We start from the raw sequence: 12,415 nt of genomic DNA on the forward strand, positions 1-12,415 counted from the left end.
ATAGTTAATGCCTTGTAGCCTTTCAGAAAGCAGCTGTGGTTGAGTTCACTTCCTCTCTGGCATTTTGTAAACCTAGATTGTAATTCTGCTTGTTTTGGTTCAGCTAGATGTAATTAAGAGGAAGAGGGTGTCAGCTATTGAGAAAATTATTTTAACAAGACTTTTCAAGTGCCATTGTCCAAAAAGAGGGTCATTGTCTGCTGTGTTTGTACAGAGAGGCCTGCTGAGCGTGTTGAACCATGTGAGCTCTCAGCACACAGTTGTTGCTGCTTGCAGGACCTTCCCTAACCCTCCCTAATGGAAGTTTGGAAATACAATTTTGTATGTTTCTGTAGAATACCTGATTTTTGTCATCAACCTTCACAGAACTGGCAACCTGTCTGCCAAGCTGCTGGGGCTGGTACCAACAGCTGGGAGTTGCCTCCTCTACAAAGAGGCCGTGCCATGTAGGAGGGTATGGACTGACCTGTCTTCCAAACTGTGTCTTCTTATCTCCTTCCTTCATCTCTTCTGCCAGTGTTCTTGAAAAGTTCCCCATGATGAAGTATGCTCTGATTCTCAGAATCCCCCTTGGATCTTGTTTGCATTTTCATCATCTACATCTCTCCCTGCCCAGTTTCTGCTATGGCAGAAGCCATAATTTGGCTTCACATCTGTGGGAGGAATTCCAGGCAGTGCTTTTGCTTTCAAGGCTAGCTGGATAGAAAGCTCTTTGCTTCTAAAATACAAGCCCTAAAAAAGAAAAAAAGCTCCCTGACACAGTTGTCTGCCTGTGTTCTGCACAAACTTCTTAGGGCTTGCTATTTTATTCTAGGTTTAAGAAATTTGAGGTTAATAGCAATTAGTCTTCATCTCAGCACCAGGCCAAGGCAGGGACAGAGCAGGGTTTTTATAGGCTGGGGGGGCTCAGGGGAAGTAGCAGATTTGGGTCCCCATTGCAAAAGGTCAGGGTGAATTCTGTGCTGTGGGTTTATCAATCTTTAACTCACACTGTCTCCTGCTGCCAAGGCAGTAGCAATGCACAGACTAATGTGACAGTGGGAAGTGTGCAGGACAAGTCTAAGGCAAATGGAGGAGAGGAGGCATTCTCTTCAGAGAGCACTGAAGAGTGAAAACTGGAGTTTTCACTTGCAGATTTGTGATGATTTGCCTAACCACTCTCACTGGTTAGGCAAATCACTCTTCCTGGTGTGTTTAGCTCCGAAAAAGAGGCTGTAATAAACCAGAAAATAAGGTTCTGATGTGAGCAGTGTCAAGGGTCAGAGTAGATGCTGATACTGCATTTCTTCAAAAACATTTTAGCAAACATGGATAAGTGGCCGTAACAAACAGCCTGTGGAGCCCCTTGCATACTGTAAACAGAAAGCAAAGGCCAATTGGATCCAAAGACAGCAATCATCTCCCTGCAGTCACTGGAATCAGTCTGGGTCACAAGGCCTTCTAGTGGGGCCTCACCCACAGCCCAGTTAGTGGGGCTGGGCGTGCTGGGGCCCAGTGAGAGTGGCTGCATGCAAGGGTGGCTGCACACCAACCACCCAGCCCCGGGGAACCTGCTGCCTGTAAGCACAAAGTGTAACCCCAGAGCTGTCTGAAGAAGGGCACAGCACTGACAGGCAGAGGGAGTGTAGCTGTCTCAGGAACCCTCACAGTGCTTAGGAGCCTTAGGTGTCAGGCACTTTGCAGCACTGACACAAGACAGAAGCCTTTAAATTCAGCCCTGCTTTCACATTTGAACAGTGCTGGAATATAAACCTTGATGTCTGTGTTTGAAATGTTAGTGCTCACTGCCATTAAGTCCACTCTCTTGGAGTCTCTAGTTGTGCAGATAAAACATATTGTTCAGAGCATCAGTATTTGTTGTCTTTTTTTGACACTGTTTTCCAAGAAAAGACACTCTATTGTTAAGGTGGCCATTTCCAGACTGTGGGTATTTATGAGTGGCATTTGTATCACAGGCAAGTTCCTTGTTTCCTTGATATGATCTTCCTGCAGGCCTTTCAGTCTCTCAAAATTCCTGTGCAAGGCAGGAAATTGTTCCTTATCCTTGCTTATATCATACCTACCCTACTGAAAGATCACATACTTACAGTCAGTTGTTTGACAAGCAGATGAAGCTGAGAATAAATAATCCTTCTAAGTATTCCCTGTCTGCCTTTCACAGCCAAACCTTAGCACTAGGAATGCCTTCCTGCAACCCTGTGCACAGGTAAGGTGAAAACCACAGGACCCTCCTGTACCAGCTGGCTCCAGCTGCAGGGCTGGTCACAAGTGCCACAGGTGATCCAAGACTGGCAGAAGCAATTTGTGACAGCCAAGTTCTTTTTTATGAACACGCAGACAGCTGCCAAACCACTTGTTACATTTTAATGAGCAGATCAGATGTACAAAATAATAGGCTGAGGGTCACTAAAGGGTGAGGGAAGGAGGGAAACAGCAGAATTTGGAGATGCAACAACAGATGGAAATGCTGGACTGTCTCATCTGGCTGTCCCAGTTCTGCCTTCCTTCCTAGAGTGGACACCTGCACCTCACTTACCTTTGGCTCTCTAAGGAGCTGGAGGCGTTTGTGGTCTGTTAAATTCGGGGGACACTCACCCAAACCCTGGATCTACACATCTCACTTTAGGAGCTGAATTCTGGTCTTGGTAGGTGAGGACCAACCAGGCAGGAGCTGGAGACACAGGAGCAGCCACGGGAGACTTCTCTTGAAAATCCACAGCTTTCTGTGGCAAGATGATGGGTCTGTTTTCTGCCTTCTAAGCTTAAGCACCACAGTGTTTGCTGTTGCACTTTTGTGGCTTGAATCTCACGGCTTCGTGTGGCCACAGATCTGGGGATGTCTGTCTGTCTGCAGTGCAGTCACACTTACATAAAGATGAAACCCAGAGGCAGTCCAGTCTCAGAAATTCATTTTGAGCCTTGCAACTCCTTTTGAGCCTTGCAACTCCTTTTGAGCCTTGCTTTGCAGTGACAAACCATTAGCCTGCAGGAACAACAATGTTCTGCACTGTTCCAAAACTTGGGTCTTGCTGACATCAGGAGACTCTTCAAAAGGCATTCAGAAAGTAGGGACTGAGGATATGTGCTGGTTTTGGTTGGGATAGAGTTAGTTTTCTTCACAGTAGCTACTCTAGGGCTGTGTTTTGGATTTGTGCTGAAAGCAGTGCTGGTAGCACAGGGATGTTTCAGGTACTGCTGAGCAGGGATGAGGGGACATTCAGAGGGGTGGTGTTTGTCTTCCCAAAGACGTGTGGTGGAGCCCTGCTTTCCTGGGAATGGCTCGTAGTGAATGAATTCCTTGTTTTGCTTTGATGCAAGTGCAGCTTTTGCACAACTTACTAAACTCTCTTGATCTCAACCCTTGAGTTTTTTCACTTTTTTTCTGATTTTTTCCCCCCATCCCAGCTGGGAGGTGGGAGATGTGTGTGAGCAAGTGGCTGTGCCATACTTGCTGGCTGGGGTTAAACCACAGCAGAACAGCTGTAAGTTCATCCTTGGAAATCAGTATTTAGTCCTCTTGGCTGTAGAACTAGGACTTGCACCTTAGGAATCACTAGGTGAGGACAAAGAGATCCCAGAAAACATGTGTATGAGACAGAGCCCTTAAAAAAACAACTCGTTAAAAATATTTTTGGTGTCTCAGAATAAGAATATATAGCAGATATGTAATAAAATAAGGAGGAGATAGACATGTGCATTTAATTTTTGAAGGGACACATCAAGATATAAAATAATTTTTATCTGCTGTGTTCTCATTTTGCTCTTGCCTCATTTTCATTATATCTGCAAGTTCTCAAGGTAAGAACTGCTTTTAAAAAAATCCTTCATATTAGGATGATGCACAAAACCAAGATACTGATCACTGGTCATTACAAGCTATGGAGTTAGAGCAGGAATTAAAAAATCCAATGCCCAGTCCTCTAAATTATATTCCACCTCTTTGAAATTCCCTCTATATTAGTGATTCTTCATCTGCCCTCCCCAGCACGTCATGACCTTATGGAAGAAGTTTCTGCTGTGGCAGAAAAGCCCAGTAAGTCAAATTCAGGGGTCCCTGCATGTTCTGAAGCCCGTGGTAGATGGGCTGGGGACTGTCAGGCCGAGCAGAGCAGCACTCCTGGATTTCCTGGGGGAGCAGGCCAGGCACTGCCGTGTGTGACCACTTGCACAAACTCAAAACAATTTCCCCCACCTTTCTTTTCTGTTCAAACCACTGTCAGATGTAGAGCCTGTCTTCCCTAAGCCAGCTCTCACACAGATTTACAGGAGCAGGTAAGATCACACCAGGCACAGAACTAAAGCTCCCTCTGACTGCATATTTGGGGTTGTTCAGAGTATGTCTTCAGAAGGATTCATTTCTCTTGAATTTCTGGACTGAATGTAACCTTTTACTGTAAAGCAGCTTTACTTCGGGTCCCAGCTGTTGGGAAAACCCAACTTGTGTTTAAACTCTAGACTAAACTGTGATGCTTAGAATAGGTTAAGCAGCACCCATAAAAGCAGCAGACAGAATGCTGTATTTACAGTGGCTGTAAGAATAACCAGTCAGAAATATTTCTAATCTTGGCATGCATGTGAGTCAAAAGTCCAAATATATTGCCAGTTCATTTCAAGGCATTACATTCAGTTTCTGGGAAAAAGATCTACCAAGTATCTACCGAGTTGCATGTGGGGAATAGTGTAATGAATAACAACTGATTATATACAAATATGACATTAACCTTTTTGGGGCTAATAGATAATGCTGGTAGATAATTTGACTTAGCAGAGGTGGATATGCTGCTCTGAGCTGCAGGTGTAGGGACTGGTCATGGTTGCTGCGTGCTGGGCAAGGGCAAGGCTTATTCCATTTAACTTTTAGGATGTGGGGATCACCTCACATGCAGGGGGTTCCACTCAGGGGAGTGGGCTGTGCTGTTCACAGTGATGACTGTGTATGAATGGTGTGCAAGAAGAACTGATACCCAAAATAGGCTCCACCAAATTTCCTTGTCACCTACCAGGATGGTGACCCCAGCCACCACATGAGAGGCACAAATGGAACCCTATGTCAGGAAAACCTTTTCTGTGGTCACTGCTGTGACTAACAGGGTTTCTATGCACTCATTTAAAAACATGCTGAGGAGTTGCTCGTGTGGGGGGATGAGAAAGGATCCCTGCAAGGTGGCAACAGACCACAACGAATTTCCAGCAGAAGTTTCCAGAAACCTAAAATGTGAATTCATGGTGTGCTCAAGTGGGCTTTATATAACAACTAAATAATAGGTATACACTTGGGAGTCACTATATTTGTCCTGTTTGCACACACTGGAAGGCCCAACAGTGTGGTTAAAAAAAGGCTCGAGCAAACAAGTCATGAAACAGAGTACAGCAAAGTGATGCTTTCTGCTAAAGATGGAACACAGCTTTTTCCTCACTGCTGTGCCCCCCTGGATCCTGCCAGAAATACTCCTCAGAATAACAGGACCGTTTTTGTTGCTGGCCCCTGCTGTCTGCTTCATTCACCACCCATGGTCGTGGTGTTGGCTCAAGAGCTTAAATGTGAGACCCTGAGGGAGTAGCCAAACATATGTTGCTATTGGGAGGACAGAGGGATTCAGATCCACCACCAGTTCTCGTCTGGGTTCCAGGCTGGCAGGCAGGAAGGGAGGGATCTGGACAGGGTGCCAGGAGTCCCCTTGCTGGATATCAGTTTCTGACTGACTGAATGACTTCCTTCTGCTTTACTTCTGTCTCTACACCTCTGTAAATACCTGTAGATGGTGCACACTTCCCACCTTGCAGCCAGCCAGGCCCATAAAGCAGCATGAACTGGGGAAGTTTGGAAAAATGGCCTCACTGCTCAGTTCCCTCCTTCCAGCTGTGCCCTTTGCTCTGAGCACAGAGGTTCACTGCAGGTGATGCTGCTGCAAAGGCCCCTTGTCAGCACTCCCCTGGCTTCATCAACACAGGATGGATGGCTAGAGTCCAGCCAGGAGTCCTTTCACTTCTCTTGGAGTGTCTGGGTGGCTGAGGGATGTTATGTGCTCATTAACTTCTACGCAACCATAGTTCTCCTTCTATTACAAAAGAAAACCAAATAACAAAGCCAAGTCTGCCTGTGACTGGAAAAAGAAAACGAAAAAAAAAAAAAAAAAGGAAAGAAAAACAAACCCCAAAATTCACTTTACAGCTTTTTCCAAAATATCTTTAAACTGTCTGGAGTGACTCACTGACTCTGCTACACATCAAGAGATCTAAAGGTATATCTTAAAATAAAACCAGAGAGATGAATATTAACTCTGCTTCAGCCTCAGCTCCAAATGTATTTCTGGCTTAGTGTTCTGGGTTGAGACTGTTCTAAATCAACAGGAGAACCTATGCTTAGGCAACTCCAGGATGATTAAAATAGCCATCTCCTTATGTTGACTCCATGCAGAAACTCCAGGAGAGCTGTGCTCCAAGCACTATTTTATTATCTTTGGAGACATAAAAAGCTTGCTTGGTTTGTCTGGCTGGTAAACACTTTGCCAGTAATATGTTGGCTTTAAAAGCCAATGTGAAAGAAGTCAGTGTTGTAGTTTTCCAGAAATGTAAATCCCTTAATAGTGACTGCAAAAGCCAGGGAGTTAGGGGTGAAGGAGGGAGGGAAACAGGGCCCAGTTCTTTGCATGAAGGCGTGAAAAAGTTTTAAATTAAATATACCCCACTTATATTTAATAATATGTCCCAAAAATATTTCAAAATATTAACTGTCATGCAAGAATGCAGGGAGCCCACATGTGCTGGCCCACAGTCCCTTCGGGAAGGCAATGCCCCAGCACTGCAGCTGCTGCTTCGAAACCTCCCCACAGGGGGATTTTCCAGGCAGCCCCTGGAACGTGGAGCTGTTGGAGTTCTCCCACCAGTTTGTTTACTGTGCCAGAGCTGCAATATGATATTTCACACATAGTGATAACCACATTATCACAGCAAGTAGGGCCAGAGGGGACCAGAATAACCCAGCACAGGGGACTGGGAGCATTCCTGAACAGCCTCTCTTATTGCAGAACTGGGAACTGCAGCAAAGCCTTTGCTTACAGAGGTGAATGGGAACGACTTCTTCACCAGCAGGCAATGCATGAAGCGTTTTTCCACATTAGCTGCACACATCTGTCCAGATGATGGCCAGGTTTTAATTTCACTTTTCAGCCCTTAGTGATGCATCTTCACAACCCCTGATGATTTGTAGTCAGCTGAGTAAATATAACCCCAAACTGCTAAAAGCCTGAAATGTTTCTAGGTCTCTCTGGGAACAGAACAATTTGCAAACAATATAAGTAGCATGTGCCAACAAGAGATACAATAAGTACCCAGTGCACGTACTTGCAGGAAGAAGTGAAGCCTGCAGGTAGTCCCGAGTCTTATGTTCCTTGTACAGAAATACCTTGTGGTTTTACATGCTAAATATTGAAATACTGACAGCAATGGTGTAAAGCTCACGCTGAACCTGTGAGCAAGATTCCTGATCACATGCCATGCTTACAAATACCTCAGTGCTCTGGCTAGTTAGATCAGCCTTTTGATCTAATACAGCTGTTACATTTACCCATCAAAAGAAAATTATTCTATGTTTGGCAAGCAGGTCTTGGTTAACCTGCACTTCAAAACTTTGGTCCTTATGTATCTGAAAGATGTTGGGCCTTGTGTGAAGTGGCATTAAATGAGACAAAGGAGAACTGTGTGTCCTGAATTAAAAGCCCTTTTTTAAAACTACACTACACACCTCACAAGTTTAATAATTTCTTGGTCTTGAGTACTCAGTCATGTTTGCAGGAGCAAAATCTCATTATGCTCTAAATGAAGGCCTGGCAGTCTCTACCTACTTTATACACCATGGTTAGAGAGAGAGACATGAAAAAGCAAGGAAATCTCACAATGCTTGAGCTTTTTAGGACATGATGGAACATCCAGAGTGATATTCTACTGAAAAAACATGAATTTAATGGAAGGACCAGTGTGATGAGATCCCTGCATCATTTTCCCAGATGTTTGCTAATTTATAAAACTGTGCTAGCACGCAATAGGGATAGATGGTGATTAGTCATCAGGTTTTAGCCTATTTTACATTACTTGTGGGTTTGAACCATGGCAGGGGTTCAAATGAAATATGGAATGATGTTGACAAGGATATGTGAATCAGTGAAGATTGTAACAGAATGTAGTTATGCAGCTGCTGCTTCACTATCTGAGGGGGCAAGGAGAGGCCACAGAATGCAGCAGGTCTTACCAAGCTCACTCATTTACTGACTGGAACAGCTATACCAGCCCCTGCTGGTCCCTGAATCATAGTAATGGAAGGTTTTCCTGCAGCTGTGTGTCATCTTTGGTTCTCAGAGCATACAGCAGTGCCTGTTAAATGGTGCACTGACACAGTGAGATGGGGATGGGTGCATTATGTGAGTGTGGATGAGTTACTGAGCACTTCCTGAGGGGGTGACAATAAATTATTTTCCATGGTGCACCATAAATTCCTGACCATACAGGCATTACAGGAATCAGCCTGTGTAAATTCTAGACTAGCAGGTAGACAAGTAGTAAATAGATCTGTAGATATTTTTAAATTTGGTTACATTGAGTCTGGGGCCTCTGGTGGTCTAGTGGTTAGAGTGCCTGACTCTCACCTCTGCGACCCAGGTTCGATTCCCGGCCCCCTGGGCAGGTGGAGCTCGTCAGCCGTGGAAGGCAATCCACCTAAGAGAAGGTCACTCTAAACAAACCTACATCCTGGGGACCTCACTGCCACTGTCCAAGCTTTGCTCGGCCCCGGCAGATGAACCTCAGGACTAAAGGGTGGGCTCAGTTCAGCGCACGCTGTGTCTCACCTAAAAAAAAAAAATCCACTGTGCAGGCTGGAAGGGTTAATGACCTTTCCCAAAAATCTTCGCTCCGAAGACTGGCCATTATTACATTGAGTCTAATTGTACAAGGCTCTGAGGGAAAGAAATAATAGGCATTGCAGATTTTAAATTCTATAGAAGGTTTTCAGATAGTTTTCCTGAATGTGAATTGGGTACATTAGTACCCAATGTACCCTGGGTACTAACTTCCTGACGCTCCCCATCTGTAAAATGCCATGTATTTAAATGATTAAAAAGATATTTGAGTGATGATCTTTACTGTGAAGCAAGACAAAATCCCAGAAAACTCAGCTACATCTCCATTCCTCAAAATTCAGGGCAATCTATGGCAGCAGTTCATAGAAGCTCTTTAATTACAGCACTGAGTAGCTACTGGCACATTCCCCTTTTGCCATAATGACTAAATCAGTTTGGTGTTTGGTGCTTGACAAGACAGCTTTGAAAGGTTTAGTTCTGCTCACAGGGCGTCCTGGCAGCTTCTTATTTCAGAACAAGCTGAATATCTCCCTCTCACTGTGTTTTGCCTTCTCAAGTTTCAAGTTCTAGCCAGAGTAAAAAAATTTGGGAGGGCCTTGTTCAGTCCTTGAATTCCCAGATGTTCAGTGAAGGGAGAAGGAAAGGAAATCTGAACCAATGGTCTCCTATTTCCCAGCTCAGATTGCTACTCAGCACTGGGCCTGAAGAACATAATAAGAAATAATCTAATCCTAGTGACATGGCAAGAAAATTCCCATTTCCCTGGGAACGAGCTGGTCTCCAAACAGTGCTGCCATTTGTGAGCTAACACAAGTCTCATTCAACTTACTTCTCAGTGAAAGGTATATACTGCCCTTGTGTACAATGGCAAGTTTTCCCAGGGATACTTTACTTTGGAACCAGAACGTTCCAGAACCAAAATGCTCTGAGACATTGGCACCTTTTGTGCTAGTATTCACAGTTCTCTGTGCCAGTAAAGTAGAACCCAGATCTAATATATGTGCAGTACAGTACAAAATTCCTGCTGCAAACCCAGAAGCAGCAGAGACAGGGGGGATACCTTTGTAGCCTACAGCAAACAGAAGCAAAAATAGCTTTGTGTACAGTGTTTTGGCTACCAACAGTCTCGTTTAAGGCAGTGGGAAAAGTGACATCATTTGTGTGCAGGCACAGTTCACAGACACATATGATACTTTTACTGTAGTAATATTCTACAGGTATAGTAGATATATATACAGACACATACATATAAATATAGATATACTAACAGAGGTGAAAAAAGTCATACTAGTTCACCCTGGGACATTCCCATCATACCATTTTTAAGCACTTGGAATAGACTTTGAGAATTGATATATTTATTTTACAACAGTTTCTTTACACGTTCTTTTCCCTGGCAAGTAGATTCCACATTCTGATGCCTGAATTTTGTCTGAAATAGTATAATTCTGTACCACCTCATTATCTTCCCAATCCTCCCAGATTATCGTCAGAGTAATACTTATAATTTGTGTGACTGTTGTCCTTAGATTTGTTAACAAGTTAATCCTAGTGGTAAAATTGAAACCCCAGCTATCATTTGAACATGCAGTGTTGGCGGCCCACAAACAGCTGTGGTTTGGCCCCTGGGACACAAGAAGTTGTATTAGTGAGTTTTATGTTCTGGAGTTACTCAGGTGCTTTTGAATAGTTTTCCCCTCCTAGATCAAATGGATGGGTGGATAGGCTGCTCCCAACTATCACATTTTCCAGGCAAATAGGTACTACTAGGTTTTCTTTCAATGGGATGCTTGGAAGTTCTTTTCTGTGCTCTGACATAGTATTATTATTTTTTTAAATATGCCTGTAGCTCCCTTGTTTGCCAAAAATTGGTAAGAAGCCTTGTTCCGTTGTGATGAAGAGAAATTAGTGTTGTTGGTTATAAAAGGTTCTATTCTGATTCAGAAGGGATGAAATAAAGTCTGCCGATAGTAAAAGTAGCTTTAAGCACAAGCACAGAATCACTATGTTCAAGAGTGCATTTGGAAATAATACAATATAAAGTTTACATAGCAAATCCAGGAAAAGCTTGCTGCTAGTGACATGAATTAGTACTGCTGGATGTCACCCTGATGCACTTGCATTATTGAACAGATAACTGTCTGGAGGACAGTTAACAATTGATGAAGCTGGTGTTGAAAGCTGCCAGACATATGAGAACTTTCAGGCATTTGTTTAAAGCATGAATTAAAAATAACCCTTTATCTGTACAAATAATACCTTATGAAAACAATGTGGAGAATTTTAAAACTGTTCAGTTTATTTGTACCATTTATTTTTCACGTCTCCATTGGTTTGTTCAAAAAACCTCATCACCCAGATTAGTCACACTCACCTCCATTTATACTTTACATTGTGTCCAAGCTGGGACAGTGCAGAAAAGGCAAAGTTTGGGGCAGAGTTAAAGCATTGCCTTTGTTCAATGAAATGCTTCTGGAAGCCTTGGAAAAGTGATGTAAAATTAGTATAGGCTCTTAGAAATCAAAGCATTGGAAGTCATATGAATATTTGTTATTTTTGTTGAAAATGGGAATTCTGGTAAAAAGACTCCTGCTCTTTGCTTGTCTGTTGCTCTACTCCCTTCCTGCTCCTCTTGCTCTCCTTCCCCAGCTACAGCTCTCAGAATAGTGTGAACTAGAGCCATGTTCTCAGGATTTCAACCCACTTATCAAATCTCTTACAACAGACTTCATGGAATACCAAATGGTTGTCAAGACCCAGAAAATGCTTGATCTATTTGGGCAAAACTGTGGGAAAGGACATGTTCTTTTCTGGCAGTGGCACAGTAATAACTGTGCTTTTGGCCCTCTCTGACTCCTGGGCCTAAAGGAGAGTGAAACAACCTGTTGACTTTCATTTGAAGCACAAACACGGAGGCAGCTTCTCAGCCACTGAGAGCTGCAGTTAATAGAACATCTCCAGTGTGCATCACCTGGGGACTCTGAGCCATAGTTCTGACTCTGGGAGGGAATACCCTTCTACAGAAATATACCTATACACACATCCAGAGGGGAAAAAAAAAATCTATATGTGTGTGTGTGTGTTCATACAGTGTCTTAGGGAACAGCTGCTCTGTTGATCTCAGACATGTATTTGAATTATATTTTAAAAAATAAACGCAACCTTCTGTTCTGATGGAGGCTGTATCAGCCCCATGCCACCGTACTGCTATGGTTAACGTTATTTCCCACAAGGAGTGACTCATGAGGGAATGAGGGATCCCTCCCTGTTACCGGAGAGAAGCGTTAATCCCGGGGCAGCAATGCGCAGGAACTTCCTCCCGGTGCCGGTGCCGGGGGAGCAGTGGAGCTCCCGTCCCTCGGCACTCCGGGGAGCTCCGCTCGATGCCTTGTGTCACACCGCCCCCCCGGGACGTGGCCAGCACTGGCACTGCTGGGAAGGGAGTCCTGCCTGGCCCCGTGTGCCAAAGCCTAGCACAGGTGCTTGCTCTGGGCTTTTGCCTCGTTTTTAATTTTTGTCCTTCGTCTGGGGCATCTTGTCCTTCAGAGAAGCATCTTGAA

General features: G+C 44.0%; 1 long non-coding RNA gene across 5 annotated transcripts in view; it reads left to right on the top strand.

The window, feature by feature from the left end:
- The window catches only part of LOC120323759, a 43,773-nt gene that overhangs the window by 31,006 nt on the left and 352 nt on the right, over positions 1-12,415 (top strand). The gene's annotated exons all lie outside the window — the stretch shown is intronic.

This window comes from Pipra filicauda, unplaced genomic scaffold, assembly GCF_003945595.2.
Source record: "Pipra filicauda isolate LSUMZ 115617 unplaced genomic scaffold, ASM394559v2 scaffold338_size783178_pilon, whole genome shotgun sequence".
NCBI lineage: Eukaryota > Metazoa > Chordata > Aves > Passeriformes > Pipridae > Pipra > Pipra filicauda.